Source organism: Podarcis pityusensis, assembly GCF_964106645.2.
Source record: "Podarcis pityusensis genome assembly, chromosome: W".
Lineage (NCBI taxonomy): Eukaryota > Metazoa > Chordata > Lepidosauria > Squamata > Lacertidae > Podarcis > Podarcis pityusensis.
Genome location: NC_138045.1, coordinates 22,644,881 through 22,664,246, shown reverse-complemented (window position 1 = coordinate 22,664,246; position 19,366 = coordinate 22,644,881). Strand labels below are relative to the sequence as shown.

Here is a 19,366-nt window from a genome sequence, read left to right as displayed (position 1 = left end):
TGTTGGGGCCCCTGCTGTACAAGAATTGCGTAGCCTTTTCGGATGACATCTTAATCTATTCGTAAGAGAGTTTGTGTACTGGTCCAGTAAACGCTTCCGCTGCGCCACCAGCAACAGCTCTCTTTGCAGAGTATTAATTAAGTCCAGTGCAGAGATTCTTGTTGCAGTACAAGCTTCAGAGTCTCAGCAGCAAAGAAATAACGACACAGGGAAGCCTGTCTTTCCAAAGACAGGTTTATTGCAGAAAGATAACAGAAATACCTCCGGAGCTTTCAGACATTTTTGCTTCACGCCCCACAGGCAGAGAAAACAAACACTCTTTATATACTGAGCAACTTAACAACTTAACGAGCTTGACTACTTAAAGTCACATGACATTGCTAACTTGCCAGCGTCTTAGGTTTCACACCCTAACACCCCCTCTCGCTGGCAATACAAAAAACAAAATTACTTCAGACCCATTTCTTCACAAAAGTTTTCATGCCGCTGAAACCCAAGTGGTTTTGTAAAACCATCAGCTTGATTTTCATGACTGGGACAGTAATTTAATTTAACAATTCCTGCTTTTACCGTTTGACAAACATTTTGAAAGCGGATATCCAAATGTTTTGTACGACCTTTAAACTGCCCATTTTGTGCTAACTTAAGACACGGTTGATTATCACCCCATACAGTGATTGGAGTGATGGCCTTTTCATACATCTCTTGTGCCAAGCATTTGTAAAATTCTAGATCTCTACATAACTCAGATAAGGCACAGAACTCAGCTTCTGTTGACGACAAAGCAATTAGGTTCTGTTTCTTGGATCTCGACCCAATCAGAGAGTTACCAAATTTTATTACACAGCCAGACACTGATTTTCTATCCTTTAAATTTGCCCAATCACTATCTGCCCACAAGTAATCTGTGCTTGTCCTTCCGAAAACAATTCAAGGCAAAAATCTTTGGTGTATTGTAAATATCTTAACACTCTTTGAATTCCTTTCCATGCATTTACACTAGGTTTCGAAGCTTCTCTGCTGAGTAAGTTAACAGCGTAAGCAATATCTGGTCTACTCCATTGCGAAAGATGAAGTAAGCTTCCCAGTGCTGACTGAAAGATTTCAGCACGCTTGAATTCAGCACTATCCTTGAACTCATTGTCTTTTACAAAACCCATTTCCATTGGTGTTCTAACACCTGCACACTCCGTCATGTTAAACTTTTTCAACATTTGCAATATCTTGCCTTTTTGATTCAGTAGAAAACTGCCATTTTTGGTCCTATCTATCTGAACACCAAGATAGACCTTCACATCACCAAGATTCTTAACTTTGAAGTGTTTATTTAACTCTTTGGCTAGTTTTTTTACTTGTTCTTGTGTCTTTGAAGTATAAATCAGGTCATCTACATAAACAAGCAAAGATTCTTGAGCATCTCCTGAACTTCTGAAATATAAGCAATTGTCAGCCTTGCTCCTGCTAAAACCAATGCCTACCAAAACGTCATTCAAACATTCATTCCAATTATGAGCAGATTGCTTGAGTCCATAAATAGATTTATGTAGTTTCCATACCTGATTTGATTTACCAACTTTCAATCCTGGCGGTAGCTCCATATAGAGCTCTTCAGCCAAGTCTGAATGAAGATAAGCTGTAGAGACATCAAATTGATTCACTTTGAACCCTTTCTGAGCAGCAACTGCTAATAGTGCCCGTAGGGTTTCACTCCTTGAAGTGGGTGCATAGACTTCGGAATAATGTAACCCCTTTCTTTGCGTAAAACCTCGAGCTACAAGCCTTGCTTTGTACTCTGGTTTCCCCATCGCTGTTGTCTTTATCCTATACACCCACCTACAACTTACTGCTTTGGTACCTTCTGGCAGTTTGGTGATGGAAAACACACCCAGTTCTTTCATAGAATTCAACTCCTTTTGCATGGCCTCACGCCACCTACTGGCCTCCTCCTGGGGTAATTGTTCAACCTCCTCAAAACTTTCAGGTTCGCAATTTGCCAAACCAGCCCAAACACTAATAGCTTGGTACCTTTCAGGAGGTTTACCTTTGTTGGTACGCTTAGAACGCCTTAACAGTTCCTGCGATGTTCCTTCAGTTTCCCCCTCTGACCCAGAATCACTAGTCGTCACCTGTTTGTCACTAGTAGTTGTAGAACTTTCTGATTCTGACTTTACACGTCTCTCTTGCTGTACAGGTGAACTTTTAGAACTAGAAGATTCTGACTTTACAGACTTGGGTGAACTAGGCGATTTCTCACCCTTATCCTCAGACTCAAATTCCTCAGTCTGTTCTGGAACTAATACCTGCCCTGGGGCCTGAGTTTCATTGCTGTTCACCACATCAAATAGTATGTCAGGATTTCTATGAATTTTATTCCAACCATCCTGTTCACAAAATTCTGCACTTCTGCTGATTGTGATTTTCGTTTGATTGCCTTCTACATTCACAAATCTCCAACCTTTTGTGTTTGCTTGATAACCACAGAAAAACATTTCTTTAGACCTAGGATCGCCTTTCCTACGTTGTGCCCTAGGCACCAGCACATAAGCACGACATCCAAAAACTCTTAGATGATCAATTTTTGGTTTTTTTCCAAATAGCATGAAGTAAGGAGTGTTGCCTACTGTGCTATTGTACACTCTGTTAAAAGTATAATTCGCATACAGTGCAGCCTCAGCCCAAAAACGCTGTGGAAGTCCAGAATCAAACAGCAAAGCAGCAATGGCTTCCTGTAATGTTCGAAATTTTCTTTCAGCAACTGCATTCTCCTGTGGTGAATAGGGATTGGTAAGCCTATGAACTATACCTTTCCTTTTTAACCACGTCTCCAGCGTGTGGTTCACATATTCCCCACCACGATCTGATTGTATTTTACGTACCCTGGTGTCAAATTTACATTCGACTTCTTCAATCCAATCCATCAGGATGGAAGCTGCTTGTGATTTTTCTTTCAGAAAGAAAACCCAACTAGCCCTTGAAAAATCATCCACCAAAATTTGCATAAATCTCGCACCTCCAAGCGATTTGACTGGCATAGGGCCACACACGTCTGTGTGCACAAGTTCAAAGGGTTTCTTGCTTACTCTATCAGATCTAGGATAGTTACATGTCTTAACCTTAGCATGTTTACAAGCACAACAATCCAGAAAATTTGGACAGGGTTTAATGTTACACTCCTCAGCTAAATCTGGCATCTTGCTTACATACTTAAAGCATATATGAGCTAACCTTCTGTGTAGTAGATGTGCACAACCTGTATGAGGAGCCTTATTTACACACTTAGCTTGCGCTTCACCTGTTGAACATCTACCTGCTGCTAACTGCTCTTCATCCAAAACAAAAAGCCCAGCCTCACAGGGAATTTTAACTAGCTCCTTCCCCTGTTTCGAAATGGTGCACACATCATTTTCAAACTCAACCTTAAAACCACTTTTTACCAGGCATGACACACTCAAAAGTCCATTCTTCATTCCTGGAAGAACAAAAACAGGAAGGTTAGTTTGCAAACAGTTAACATAAATTGTGCCTTTAAGGTTCATTTCTCGTTTACTATTGTCTGCTATAGTCACGGTTTTTGCAACTGGTAATGTCTTGCAGTTCATCAAGCGGCCACTAGATGTCGCTGGAACTAAACTGTGACTTGCTCCACTGTCAATTATCCACTTCAAGGTTTGTTGGCTCCTTTTAGGACTCTTTTGTGCTGCCATTGCAGATAGTCCCTTATCAGCACCTGCTCCCCCTCTGGATCGTTGATTCTTGTAGTTCTCACGTCGTCTTCCCCTGTAGCTCCGGAAACTGGCCCTGGACTGTTGAAATTCCTGTTGCTTTTCTGGACACTTTGCTATCAAATGAAACCTGCTGCCACATCGAAAACATGACTTGCTGGCCATAGCAGACACTTGTGAGGCTTCCTTACAGCTCTGCCTGCTAGTTTCCCCACGCTGGGAATTATCTGAACATCCAACCCTTGGGGTATTTGAATTATCAATACGTTTTCGATGATGTTGATATTCTTGCTCACACAATCTACCAGTCACATAATTCATATTCAGCTGGTCCTCTGGCAAAACCTGTAAAGTTAGTACTAAGTTTTCAAACCCTGCATGCAGGCTGCTAAGCAGAGTATAAACTTTAATATTTTCAGGAAAATTCACACCTAAAGATGACAGTCGGTTGAAATACTCAGTCATCTGTGACGTGTGTTCAACCACACTATCCCCTGGCTTCAGTTTCAACTCATACAAAGCACGTATAATGTTCACCTTCTCTCCGGGCGTGGCTGTATGGTGAATTCGCCTAAGAGCTTCCCAAATTTCAAATGCAGACCTTAAATTTTCCACATGAGGTAATTGGGAATCGTCTATCGATACCATCAACATGCATCTAGCTTTAGTGTCCATTTTATCATGTTCCCTATTCTGAGCATGTGCAGCAGCCTGTTGCTCTGCTGTGGCATCTGCTGCAACAGCCACAAACGGCTTTCGCCTCTGGACATAGTCAGCCCACACTTCTTTGGCTTCCAACCAGACTTGAGCCCTCTTAGACCACTGCACGTAATTAGCAGAGTTCAACTTTGTAAAGGGAACCTGGAAATTTTCCACTGCCATTCTTGGGGTCTGCTGCTACTCCCTCTGTGTGCCCTTTCTTCTTTTTCCCCTTGGGATTTGTTTTACTCACTTTTCAGACGCCTCCAGCCTCCTCTGAAGCCTTTAAGAGCTGGATTTACGACCAAGCCGGTCTTCTCTCATCCGAAAGCTGCTTTCACTTTCTCTGCACACAATACAGCTGTAGAAACGTAGAAGGATCCATAACCTAAGAGAGTTTGTGTACTGGTCCAGTAAACGCTTCCGCTGCACCACCAGCAACAGCTCTCTTTGCAGAGTATTAATTAAGTCCAGTGCAGAGATTCTTGTTGCAGTACAAGCTTCAGAGTCTCAGCAGCAAAGAAATAACGACACAGGGAAGCCTGTCTTTCCAAAGACAGGTTTATTGCAGAAAGATAACAGAAATACCTCCGGAGCTTTCAGACATTTTTGCTTCACGCCCCACAGGCAGAGAAAACAAACACTCTTTATATACTGAGCAACTTAACAACTTAACGAGCTTGACTACTTAAAGTCACATGACATTGCTAACTTGCCAGCGTCTTAGGTTTCACACCCTAACAATTCGGACGATGAAAGGCAACACGTCAGAGATGTCAGGGAGGTGCTACAGAGATTGAAGAAGCATCAGTTGTGGGTCAAGCTGGAAAAATGCCAATTCCACGCCAGGGAGGTTGAGTTCCTGGGGTACAGGTTGTCAGACAAAGGACTAGCCATGGATCCGGGCAAGGTGAAGGCAGTGCTGGAATGGAAAGCCCCCCAAAACAGAACGGATGTGCAGAGGTTCCTAGGCTTCAGCAACTTCTACAGGAAGTTCATAAAGAACTTTGCTCACTTGACAGCGCCCATAACGGATTGTCTTAGTAGCAAGAAGAAGTTTGCGTGGACAGAGGATGCGCAGCAATCCTTTGAAAAACTGAAGAAGGCGTTCGCCTCGGAATAGCAGCTCCTGCACGTGGATCCGGAGAAGCCCATGAGACTGGAGACGGACGCGTCCGACCGCGCGATTGGAGCGGTCCTTTTGCAGCCCGGGGCCAAGCAGAACTGGAGGCCGTGTGCCTTTTTCTCTAGGAAGCTGAGCATGTCGGAGCAAAACTACACGGTGTATGACTGAGAACTGCTTGCGACCTATGCGGCATTTCGGTAATGGAGACATCTATTGATAGGGGCGCGACACAAGATCCAGGTCCGAACTGACCACAAGAACTTGGAATACTGGCGGACCGCGCGAGTGCTCAACCAGAGACAGATCAGATGGTCCCAGGAGTTTGCCAAGTTTTTCTTCGAGATCTGATACGTGCCGGGAGAGGAAAACGTAAGGGCAGATGCTCTCTCCCGGAAACTGGAGTACATGGAAGGAGAGGGGCCACCAGAGACCAGGCACGTGTTCCCCGAGGACCGGTGGGTGTGTGGGGAAGCGTTGGTTGGGAAACGAGAACTGGCAGGGCTCACCAGAGACGATGAGTTTGCTCAGACAAAAATCAGGGAACTCAGGGACGGAAAGGAAGTCAATGGAGGGTTTGAGGAAAAGGAAGGGCTACTGTACTATAAGGGGGCGCTGTATGTACCAGGGGAGACTTTGAGCGGGAAGGTACTTAGACAACTCCATGACAACCCAACAGCTGGGCACTTTGGACAGCACAAGACCATGCTACTTGTCACCAGGCAGTTCTGGTGGCCAAAGGTGAGGGAAGACGTACAAGAATATGTACGAGGGTGCAACCGATGCCAGAGGGCAAAGGGAGAGAGGGCTGCCCCCACGGGGCTACTGGAACCCTTACCCACACCGGAAAGGCCCTGGGAGGTGGTGTCCATTGATTTTATGACAGATCTGCCCAAGTCAAGGGGAAAGACAGCAGTCATGGTAGTGGTCGATCTACTGACTAAAATGTGCCATTTCGTAGCTTGCTCGCATGCAGCAACGGCAGAGGAGACAGCCAGGCTGTTTGTGGATCACATTTTTAGACTGCATGGGGCTCCATTGAGGGTAATCTCGGATCGCGGGAAACAATTTACTTCCCGGTTCTGGCGGAGACTCATGAGCTTGCTACAGGTTGAGGTGAGCTTCTCGACGGCCAGGCACCCAGAAACCAACGGACAAGCCGAAAGAGCGAACGGTATACTCCAGCAGTACCTACGCTGCTATGTCAGCGAGAGACAGAACGATTGGGTAGAGAAATTAGCTTTGGCTGAATTTGTGTACAATAACGCTGAACACGTGTCCACGGGAATGAGCCCTTTCATGGCCAATTATGGGTGTCACCCCAGGGCCTTCCCGGGGCGGGGGGAGGAAGGATGGAGTGTACCTGCGGCTGAGCAATTTGTGGAGGAAATGGAGGCCTTACACCAGCAACTCAGGCTGAACTTGGAGCGGGCCAAGGAAGTTTACAAGAGGCAGGCGGACAGGCACCGTTGGGAGGGGGAGGCCATACGGGTGGGAGACCAGGTGTGGTTGTCATCCCAAGGGTTGCCCCTCAAGGGAGGGTGCAAGAAGTTGCAGCCTAGGCGGCTGGGGCCTTTTGAGGTAATACAGCAGGTTAACCCAGTGGCATTTAAACTCAAGTTGCCTGACAGCATGAAGATACATCCGGTGTTCCATAGGTCCCTACTTTCACCTTACAAGGAGGGGCGGGAATTCCCGGGACGGGAGGGAGGGGTTACCACCCACCCGAGGGTAGAGGAGAGGGAACACTGTAACAAAGCCACGGAAATACTCGATTCAAGGTGGCGAGGTCGCCAGGTAGAGTACTTGGTAGCTTGGGAGGGGGAACCTAGGTCTGAAAACACGTGGGTCCCTGCTGAATCAATCACTGACGGGTATCTGGTGGAAGAATTCCACGGTTTGTTCCCGGATAAGCCCAAACCATTAGCCAGATTCTGGGAGGAAGAATTTGGACCCACAGACGACGAAGGGGACTTTGTGGGTTTTCCTGCCTCCGAAGAGGAGGGAGGGGAGGTGTCTGAGGGAGAAGGATCAGACTGGGAGGTTCAACCAGCGGGAAGAGATCCGAGCAGATGGGAGGCTGGTTTTGAATCCTCAGAAGATGATGACAGTTCCTTCAGGGGATTCCCCGCATCGTCGACCGAAGGGAGAGAGGAGGTTGTATCGGAAGATCGCGCCAGGGGTGGGGGTCCTGAGGAGGAGGCTGACGGATTCTGCCAGCGATTGAGACAGCCACGGGTGAGTGGCTGTCTGGACAGAAAAGGTTCACTCAGGCAACCCAGCCAGGTGTTTGCACCGGCTTACGCACGAGCAACCCCTAGAACCATTACATTTATATATCATTTCCCAGAAACCTTTCACCTTTTTACACTCCCACCACATATGGTAAAATGTCCCTTCTTTTTCTTTACATTTCCAACACTTATTACATGTTTTATACATTTTGGCCAATTTTACTGGCGTTATATACGATCTATATGTCATTTTCATTACATTTTCCTTTAACGCAGTGCATGCCGTAAATTTTAACCTTTCATTCCATAATTTAAACCAATCATCATATTGTATATTATATCCAAAATCTCTGGCCCATTGTATCATTACTGATTTAACCTCTTCATCTTTTGTATACCATTCCAGCAACATTTTATACATTTTAGACAAAGTTTTGTACTCATTATTCACTACCTCTGTTTGAAAATTTGAGTCTTTTTCTCCATATCCCCACTCTTTACAGTCTTTTTTAAACATTTCATTAACCTGATAGTAATGCAACCAATCATAGACAAACTCTTTTACTTCTTCATACGTTTTCATTTTCCATTTCTCTCCCTCTTTTACTATCAATCCTCCATACGTTATCCATTTCCCCCTCATGTTTATCTTTTTCACACTCATTACTTCTAATGGCGAAATCCAGTGGGGAAGTCTTGGTTCTAACAGGCTTCTGTACCTGTCCCATACATCTATAAGTGATCTTCAGAAGATATGATTTTCAAATCCTTTATGAATTTTCTTCTTTTCATACCATAAATACGCATGCCAACCAAATCTATTATCAAAACCTTCCAAATCCAACAATTCTCCATTTTCTAATTTAATCCACTCTTTTAACCAACAAAGGCATGATGCTTCATAATATAATTTCAAGTCTGGCAGAGCAAAGCCCACTCTTTCTTTTGCATCTGTTAATAACTTAAACTGAATCCTTGGTCTTTTACCCTGCCAGATATATCTTGAAATTATCTTTTGCCATTCTTTAAATATTGATACCCTCTTGATTATCGGGAGTGTTTGAAATAAGAATAACATATTTGGCAGCACACTCATCTTTATCGTAGATATTCTTCCCCAAAAAGATAACTTTAACCTTCCCCACACCTCCAGATCCCTTTTTATTCCATTCCATACTGGTAAATAATTATTCTGAAACAAATCAATATTTCTGGGGGTTAGCCAAATTCCTAAATATCTCACTTTATTCACCATTTCTATACCTATTTGTTGTTGCATTACCTCTATTAATTCTTGATTCATATTTTTTGCAATAATTTTAGTCTTCTTTTTATTTATATAAAATCCTGCAACTTGACCAAATTGTTCTATTTCTTCTAATATTCTTTTGACACCGTCCAGTGGTTCCTCTACCGTTATCACCAGATCATCTGCAAACGCTTTAACTTTGTATTCGTTTTTACCTACAGTTACCCCTTTTATTTCTTCATTTTTCCTTATTGGTTTTAACAAAACTTCCAGTACCAAGATAAATAATAATGGCGATAGACGACAACCCTGTCTTGTACCTTTAGTTATTTTTATATCTTCTGTCATGATATTGTTTACTATCAACTTTGCCTTCTGTTCCGTATATATTGCTTTTATTCCATTAAAAAATTCCTTACCCACATCCATATGTTCTAAATTTTTTAACATGAAGTCCCATGATATATTGTAGAAGGCCTTTTCAGCATCCACAAAAATTAACATAGCTTGTTTCTCATTCCTGGCATTCAAATCTTCTAAAATATTGATTATATTTCTTATATTATCTTTCATTTGTCTGCCAGGAAGGAAACCTGCCTGATCCTTATGTATAAATTCTTGCAATAACTTCTTCATTCTCTTTGCTAATATACTTGCAAACATTTTGTAATCAGTATTTAACAAAGAAATAGGCCTATAATTTTTAACTTGCATTAAATCCGAATCTTGTTTTGGGATAAATGTAATAAAAGCTTCTTTCCACGTTTCCGGAATTTCTCTATTTTTCATAATATTGTTCATAACTTCTTTCATTGGTGTAAGTAGGATATGTCTCATTTCCTTGTAGTAACTAGCTGTAAATCCATCTGGTCCTAGATCTTTTCCTTTCTTCAACTCTTTTATCGCCTCTTTTATTTCTTCTAACTCAACTGGAGCATTCAAATTATCTTTTTTCCCCGCTGGGATCTTCTGCACCTCTTTTTCCTTTAAAAATCTTTCTATTTTCCTCATATTGTTCTTTTCTTTACTTTTGTACAAATGTCTGTAAAAATTCAAGAATCCTTTTCTAATCTCTTTTGGATTGTCTATTTCTGCACCTTCAATGATGATTTTGTTCACTGTGTTCTGTTCCTTTCTTTTCTTTATCTGCCACGCCAGCCATTTTCCTGATTTATTAGCAAACTCAAAGCTCCTTTGTCTCATTCTTTTTATATTCCCTTCTACTTCCCTGTTTATTATCATTCCAAATTGTGTTTGTAAAGTCTTTATGTTCTGTCTTATTTTCACATTGTTGGGTTTTTTAATCAATTTTTGTTCACTCTCCATTATTTGCCTCAGAATTTCCTTCTTTACTTTCTGTTTTTATTTTTCAAAACATTTTGCTGAATAAAGAAACCTCTCATCACAGCTTTGCTGGCGTCCCAAAGCATATTCATTTTTGTCCCCTTGTTGCAATTATTTACAAAGTAATCAGACAGATGCTTTTGTGCACTCTCGAAAACTTTTTGATCATCTAGAAGGTAATCATTGAGTCTCCATCTGAAAGATTTTTCTTCATAACCTTTTAATTCAAATTTTATTGCACTATGGTCCGAAATTACTCTTGGTTGAATTCAATGTCCAAGATTCTTGGAGTTAGTTCATTTGAGACCCATACTTGACCTATTCTTGACATGGATTGATTTGGCTCCGAATAGAATGTGAATTCCGGGTTAGCGCCTCTGGCAATGGCGGGTTAGCGCCTCTGGCAATGGCAGATTTCCTCTGATTGGGAGGAATCCGCTTCGTGAGAATTAGGGTCTGGACCGCCGTGGCGAGGCGGAGACCCATTAAAAACCACAGGCGGGAGAAGCCTGTGGACGTGGGATTCGACTGGCACCTTTCGCGCCTCCCGTACTCGCGGGGAAACCCGGTTTCGGGGATCCGGAGCGACGTGGGGTGAATGGCGCGGTGCTTCGAATCGACTGCTTTTTTCATGGAGTGAAGCCGCATTGCTGTTGCCGGAGAGCGCTGACTTTTTCCTGTGGACAATTGGATTTTAAACAACTGCCCGTGAGTAGAACGGAAAATTGGACTATGAAATTTCTTAATTTGGCACCGAAGCGGGAAGGTCTAAACAGGAAGTCCGCCTTCCGCTTTTGTAAATAGATTGAAGCAAAGACATTGCAAGCTAGAGTCTGGAAAGTCGTCTGTAAAGGATTAAATTTCCATCATTTAAAATTACTAAACCCCCTTGGAAGCAGGAGAAGAGGGGGGAATCTTTTTAGACTGTTTAAACCTGCAGAAGAGAGAGTAAAGAAAGATAAATTTCCACCGTCTTGAACCTGGGAGCGGGGTGTCAGGACGGACGCTTTGGGGAAGTTCATTGACTGTGGACAAACGTCTTTGACAAATAGTTAAAAAAGAGAAACATATTGATTCCAATATTCCCTCTTGTATTTAAAAGAAACAAAATATCTGAAAAAGGAAAGGAACTTTGTTGCTAGATCTGCTTTTAAAAAGACGGATACAAATAGAAATTGTTTCCCCTAGAGGGAGCTTGTGAAACTGTTATTAGAGTTGATCTGGGGAGCTTTGCAGCTGTAGAGATTAAAGATCGTGGGACCAGACTTTGACCTTGAACAAGAATGTGCCTAGAACAAGCGTTAGTGCTTGCTCTTTGCAAGACAAGTGCTTTACTGGAACAGCTACATGAGAAAATGGATTTGATGACTGTTGCAGTCGGAAATCTTGGACAAACAGTGAATACCTATATAGAACCCACTCAGGAATTAATCCAGGAATGTGCTTTGACAGATCAAGTGGTGAAGAAGATAAAGGAGGAGGTTGTTGCTGAACCTCAAGTAGCAGAAATGGAGAGAGCTGCGGCCCTGCAGGAACATAAGTTGTTGGATCTGACGAATGAATCTGGAGAAAGCCAGATTTGGAGAGATGGAGTTCTGTTTGGCTTGGAGATGGGAAGCTGGATAGATCCCCCTATGCAGGGATGTTTTGACCTTTCGAATTTGGCTTTGGGCCAGGGGGAGTTTGGAGTTGTGGGGGCCCTTAACTTTGGAGGGTCTTTGAAACATGCCCCTAAATATCATATGGATTTCAGTGTCGACTATGGAGAATGGGCTGACTTGTCGAGAAGGGACAAAGATATTGTCAAGTTGGAGTCTCCCCGAGAGAAAGGAAGGAAATTAAGAATAAGATCAGCAGAAGACAAAGTAAAGTACAGGTACAAACGTCAAGAAGACCTGCGGAAGGGACATGGAAAAGACTTAAGAGCCTCGGATAGAAGGTCACCAGGTTGATGGACTAGTTGGATGGGATAGAAAGGACTGACAAAACCCGAGACCAGGAAGAAGAGACAATGGATGAAGATTGGAAGAAAGTTTTAAGAACTTATTTAGAAAATCATCGTAAAATTAATGAGTACTAGAAAAATGTTGGAATGAAATTATTTGGCTTTAGTAGAAATGTTAAAAAGAATTATGTAAGAATATGTTATGGTTAAAAGAATTAGGTATAAATAAGACTTAAGTTTTAAGCTTTAAGGTTTTTTTATGGTAAGATAAGGTTAAAATAGATTAAGGTAATTTAATGACAGAATATTGTGAAAGATGGAAAGGATTTGCTGAGATAATTAATAACTAGAATACAAAAAAGGGAGGTGTGAGGAGGTCGATGAAATAAGTTAATGGAAAATAAGGATTTGGGAATATTGGATTTGTTTTTAATTTTTTTGTTTATTTTTGTTTTTTGATTTTGATGTATTGTGTTGTTGTTTTTTTGTTTTTGACTTTGGTTTTTGTTGACTTGTATTGTTCAATTGTTATTTTTGTCTACCTTTCTCTTTCTCTTTCTTTTTCTCTTGTTTTTTTTCTTTCTTTCTCTGTAATTTTGAATTCTCAATAAATATAATTTTTAAAAAAATTAGAATGTGAATTGTTTCTCCAGCGGATGTCTAAGTCTCCAAATATCAATCAAATTACAGTTCTTTATCATTGAAAAAAAAGTCTTAGGTAATGTCAGGGAACTGACATCGGAGCGGGAGGCGAAGGGGAGGCTCCTAGATGATGCTGGAGAAGGACCCAGCAGCAGGGGGAGAAGCAGCTCAGTGGAGGGGGAAGCATTTAAGCGCAACACCAGGAACAAAAGTGGGCAGATGGGGAAATCGGAGAGAGGGCTCCCGGACTCTTCACTGGAACTCAGTGAGGAGGGGACAGGTCCTCCGCTACCTACACCCTCCCTGCGCAGAAGGCTCCCGCGCAGTGAGAGGAGGAGGAGACGACTGGGTGTCAAACAACTCTTATGTTGGAAGAGATTCAAGAAACGCCCACTGACGGATTCTGCCAGTGACTGAGACAGTCATGAGTAGAAAGGGCTGTGCAGTCAGAAAGGTTTAACAAGGCAAATTAGCCTAGAGAGGCACCAGTTTACGCACGAGTAACTCATACTCATCACAGGTAATTTTCCATCTTTACTCACCCCTGTTGTTCTCAATCTATCCATTTCCATTGACACCACTCCATTCAGGTCTCCCATTATTATAATCTTCTGGTCCATATATTCGAATAGTTTTTCTTCTAAATTTTTATAAAAGTCTGTCTTATTACCACTGGGTGCATAGATCCTGACGATTATTATTTTTTCTCCTTGCCACTTGATCTGGACTGCAATAACTCTGCCTTCCTCATCCTTGAAAATTTGCTGAGTTTCTATTTTTCCCCGAATATACAGAACTACCCCTCTCTTTTTAGTCTTGTCCGAGGATATAAATTCATTTCCTAATCTTTTATTAATCAAAACTTTTTTATGTCTTCTTGCCACATGAGTTTCTTGTAAACAAATAATGTCCAAATTTTTCTTTTTTAAATGTTGTTCAATTTTGTTCCATTTTCCCCCGTTAATCCCATTAATATTCCAAGTCCATAATTTCAACGCCATTTTAGCCATATTGAAATTTTTATTACAAATTTTATAATCTATCTACCTTTTCTTCTTCTTCTTCCTCTTCTTCGTCTATCTTCTTCCTTTCTTCTTCCTCTTCTATCTCATCCAAGTCCACTCCTCCTGCCGCCTCCATTCCTGGTTCTGCATCTCTTGCTTCTTCATCTTCGCTTCGTAGCTCTTTGTACCTTCTCAAAAATTTACCTGTTTCCTCCGGACTTGTCTTTTACTTTTGTAGAAGAAGGAAATCCCTTCCGGGTATTCCCATCTAAATTCTATCTTGTTTTTCTTTAGAACTTGCACCATTGGTTTGTATGGCTCTCTCCGTTTTAACAGCCTGATTGGGATATCTTGTAAAATAATTATATAATTTCCCTCAATGTTCAATCTCTTTTCTCTATTCCTCTGAAGTATCAAGTTTCTCATCTCTTTATCTTTAAATGTAATCAAGCAATCTCCTGGGAACTTCTTTGCCTTAGCAGATCTTATCTTCATTCAAAATGCGTTCTGCACTGTTCTTGCAACCTCATCTGTCTGCAACTCCATCCATTGTGCTATCTCTTTTATTAATTTCTCTTTAATATTTTCTCCTTGCACCTCTGGGACAAGCCTAAATCTTAAGTTCACTTCTCTCTGCTTATGTTCATTCATGGCAATCGCGTCCCAGACCTCCTCCTGTGATTTGTTAATTTCTGACATCCCTGTTCTTATTTTCTCTTCCTCTTTTCTCATCTCCTTCATCTCCAATTTTGTCCTTTTCATCCCTTCCTCCAGAGTCTGTGTCCTCCTGCTCACCTCCTTTAATTGCCCTTTCAGTTCATTAACTGTTACATCATTTTTTTTATCCATCTGGCCCATTCTTTTATCCATTTGTTCTAATTTTGTTTTGTTTTGTTCTAGTTTTGTTTCTAAATTCTTTTCACTCTGCTTAATATCACTTTTAATTTCTGCAAACATTTTCAAAATCTCTCCTCTAAAGTCTGCTTCCTGTTTAGACCCTCTCCTATCCACCGGCGTTCCGCCTTCACTCACTTTTTTCTGTGTATGAGACATTATGTTCAATCTCCCCCACCAATCTTAGTAAATCTTAACACTTTCACTTAAAGTATACAGTCAGTAGTAAGGTAACGAAAACACTTTTTCAAGAGAGAGAAAGAATAAACAAAAATTTTCATACACCTCCCAGAAATATTCATACACCCAATAGCAAATATAAATGTTGAAAATTAATTTATAACTCAACTGGATTATAAATTCAAATTATAATTCAAAAGATTTTAGAAATAAGTTCTCCTATTACTTATATAACTGTCAAAACCCAATTTCCATTGATAATTTCCAATTATAATTGTAAAACTGAACACCCTTCGAAAAACAAAACACAAAACAGAATTTATTCTTTCTTCTTGCCACCACTTAGGCTAATTCCAATCCTATCCACAGTCCGAGGCAGACTCCAGAGGTTAAATAATATAATGTCCAATCAATTGTATACCATTCAACACTATGTGCAATCTTTAAGATAGCCAAAATTATTGCAAAAAAGAGGAAAGTGACCAGAAGTGTTGCAAAGGGGGAAAAAATTGAAAGGGCAATCCGGGGTTCAAAAGTGCTGAGATGAAAAAATTAAATTTGAATATAAAATATTTTCGAAATGCCTAAATATCGCAATATATCCACAGAAACCAATTGGCAGACAGTGCATTCAGATTATGCAGAGGAAAGAAAAAAAAATCACCAAAAAAAGAAGAGATGTTGAAGAAGTAACCCCAAATCTGGTGATATAGAGATGAAAAAGAAAAAAGCCAAATCCACGTTTAAATTAAATCCAAATATACATCAAGTGACGTTATACCACAATGCAGCCGAATAGGCAGTTCCTTCTCCTTTGTAGGTACTTCGTAGGTACTTGAAATTTTAAAGAGGGGATTAACATGAAGATCCTTCACTCAAGCTCAGTCATTTTCCCTTTTATAATAAAAAAGCTAGGTTGAAAACAGAAGTAATAAAAAAAAACCTATAGAGGAAACACATTACCAAATATATTCAGATAACTCATTCAATCTGTCTTTTTATCTCTTTTCTTCTTCTTTTTTGTTGCTGGGTTGCTTTAAACTCCAATTAAAATGGAGGTGCAAAAGCTCTATTTTATTGCGCAGTTCTTTTTTAAACCGAAAGTACAGGGAAGCGTCTTACTGTCTTTACTTCTGTCAAACCAATCGTTACAACTAAGACCTCCAAAGTCACAAAATAACCAACCTCTGCTTCCTCTTTTAGTTGCCCACTTTTTACAACTTTTGCAACAATGTATGTTACTTTTAGCAAACTTTCTCAGAGAAAGAAGTTCAAACCGCCTGCCGAATCACCAACCTCTCATTCCAAACTCCGCTCGTAGTCTTGCGTTCCTGTCCAATCTCAGATGAAACTGACCTCCGTTTTCCTTCTTTTTTATTCCGAAACCTTCCTTTTTATTAAATCCAATTATAAATCCAAATTTGGTTCGAATTTCTTATGAGTTGAGAATCGGTCACTCGCCCTGCAAGCCTGGGGCTGCGCTCTCGGGGGTAAGACAATGGTTTCCCGGTGCCTGCTTCTCCACCCGCCATTCTCTTCGCTCCTATTACGGAGTTACCTGACGGCCAGGCAGTCTGCAATCAGCTCCGCTGGGATCCTGACCCTCTGGTTTCCCTCCAGAGGGGTTTTGGGGGGCTACTTTGAGAGCCAGTGTGGTGTAGTGGTTAAGAGCGGTAGTCTCGTAATCTGGGGAACCGGGTTCGCGTCTCCGCTCCTCCACATGCAGCTGCTGGGTGACCTTGGGCCAGTCACACTTCTTTGAAGTCTCTCAGCCCCACTCACCTCACAGAGTGTTTGTTGTGGGGGAGGAAGGGAAAGGAGAATGTTAGCCGCTTTGAGACTCCTGAAGGGGAGTGAAAGGCGGGATATCAAATCCAAACTCTTCTTCTTCTTCTTCTACTGTGCCCTGTAGCACCCCCGTTTGTCCCCGAAAGCCCAGGTTTTCCCTCTCCGAGAAAATCCTGCTTGCGTCGGGTCCGTGGCTCGCTTCTCATGTGCTTGATGTATGGTTTCTTGCCAAACATCTTTTCATAGGGGGTACAACCAATCGGTGATGACAATCTGCAATTATAAGTATAAACAAAACAGCTGAGCGATTCTGCCCAATAACTCTCTGGAAGATTGGCATCATGCAGCAAGGTTTTCAAGCCTTGAAGCAATGTTTGGCTTGCCCTTTCACAAAGTCCATTCATCCAAGGAGACCGTGGACTTGAAAGGTCATGTTGAATTCCTTTCTCAGTCAGAACAGCTTCAAACTGCTGAGAAGTGAATTCTCCCCCTCAATCTGTAAATAAACATTTCACCTGTTTATAATGCACATTTTTCAACCAAGCACAGAATTCCTTGAAACTAGGAAACGCTTCTGATTTCTGCTTGAGATTGAACACGTGAATATACCTGGAAAATAAATCAATGAGGACCATGAAGTACTGGGCTCCACCCAAAGAGGGTGTTAGTGGACCAACGAGATCTGCATGCACTACCTGGTATGGTTCTGTAGCTTGTCTACTAGACACCTTACCTTTTGCAGCCATTTTGACTTTGTTTGCTGCGCATGCCTTACACTTCATGTGGTACCTGCAGGGTTTAATAGCCATACCTTCAACTAAGGCAGGCATTTTGGAAACTGCCTCGAAGTTTAAATGACCACGTTTCCTGTGATAATCATGAATACATCCTGCGTGCAAAACCTTGTTAGTATCTGCAATTCAACAAGTTTCATCCTGCACAACATCAACAGAATCATCATAATGCAATACAAACAAATGATCAATATAATCAGCATGCAATACAAAGTCATCTTTCTTGGTGATGGTGCACTTCCTTTTCTTGAAGGAAACGTCTATGTCCTGTTCAGTCAGCTGTGAGATGCTCAATAGGTTGTGTGCAGCATCTGGAACAAAAAGAACGTTGCGTATCGATGCATCCAAGCTGTGAAGAACAACCGTTCCGTATCCTTGACTGGAGATCATGTGGTCATCCGCTTGGTGAATCGCACCTTCCTGCGGAGTAAAGACCACGAACAGGTGTTTGTCCCGACAGATGTGCCTAGTAGCTCCCGAGTCGACGATGGAGAAAGATCTAGACGTCTTCTGGACCTTTGGAGTGAAGCGTGAGACCATTGCCTTGTGTTGCGTTGTCCTGGACTTCGGACCTTTGCCTTTGCCTTTTCCACGCGTTGAGCCTTCACTGCGCTGCTCTGTTGCCTTGGCCTTGGAATATTCACATTCCCCCTTCACGTGGCCTAGACGTCCACACGAGTAGCATTTCACTGCCTTCAAAGCTTTGGCACCATCTAGTGGTTCCACTGCATTCTGAGATGACGTCTGTGAGGACTCCCCCTTGGTGATGCAGCTAGCACTACGCCGATCTGCTTCATTTAACACCACAGCAGTGACATGCGCTACCACAGGCAAAACAGCAAGCTGGCTGGCAATCGCTTCCCAACTTGAACCCAAAGAACGTAGAATCATGAAGGAATGCACAGCCTCTGGAAAGGTGATTCCACGCTGTTGCAACTCGTGCCTGAGATTCTGCATTTCCATGAGGTGAGCACGTACGTCTGCTCCTTCAACAAGTGCCATATCATGCAACTTGGCATAAAAGAACAAAGAAGCTCCCGCGTCTGTTCTTAAATGTGAGTGTTGGAGACTGTCCTACATCTCTTTGGCTGAGGCCTTGTCACGCAAAAGACATAACTCTTCAGGAGACACGATAAGCGTCAGATTTCCCTTGCTTTGGAATCCTTAGCCTTCCATTGTTCAGTCACTGGAGCTGGGGGGGCGTCTGATATCACATTAAACAGACCCTCTTTTCGTAGCAGAGCTTCTGCATGCTGCACCCAGTTTTGATTTTTTTTTTTTTTTTTTTTTTAGTTTTGGAAATCCAAACACGTTCTCAAGAGCCTCTGTTACTCTTGGACTGGCCATGTCTGTGTCTTTTAAAGCAGACTGCGTCTATTTGCCAGCTGCATTCCAAAAGCACACTGCATAAGGCTTTCGCTTTCTCCTGAGCTTCTGCCGCAGCTGATTAGTGCTTTGGCTTGAAGTTCAAAGTCCACCCCTTATTGCCATTAATTAAGGACTGGCAGGCTTCCTGCGGCAAGAGCACATACCTCTCATCAATCTTCTTGACACGCAGAGAAGATAAGCTGTGTTCCGTTCCTCTGCCGTTCGTTTGGATTCTGTTCTTCTGGGCCCAGGACCAAAAATGTCGGAATCTCCGTTCGACCGAGCTGATAAGGCTCATCTTCGGAATCACCTACCGACGGTTAATTGACGACCTGATCCTTTGATAAGGCCAAAGGCACGTCGTCCCAGCAGAGCATCAA

The 19,366-nt window shown here is 42.1% G+C and overlaps 2 long non-coding RNA genes across 2 annotated transcripts in view; both read right to left on the bottom strand.

The window, feature by feature from the left end:
* Positions 1–220: 220 nt before the first annotated feature.
* LOC308467823 overlaps positions 221–19,366 on the bottom strand; it is a 90,125-nt gene continuing 70,979 nt past the window's right edge. Inside the window, exon 2 of the long non-coding RNA XR_013981318.1 lies at positions 221–426. This is a non-coding gene — a long non-coding RNA (uncharacterized lncRNA). The remainder of the gene's footprint in view (positions 427–19,366) is intronic.
* LOC308467804 lies at positions 3,052–5,165 on the bottom strand. Its single transcript, XR_013981298.1, has 2 exons — positions 4,675–5,165; positions 3,052–4,067 (listed from the first exon to the last, which is right to left on the bottom strand). It is a non-coding gene; the product is annotated as an uncharacterized lncRNA (long non-coding RNA).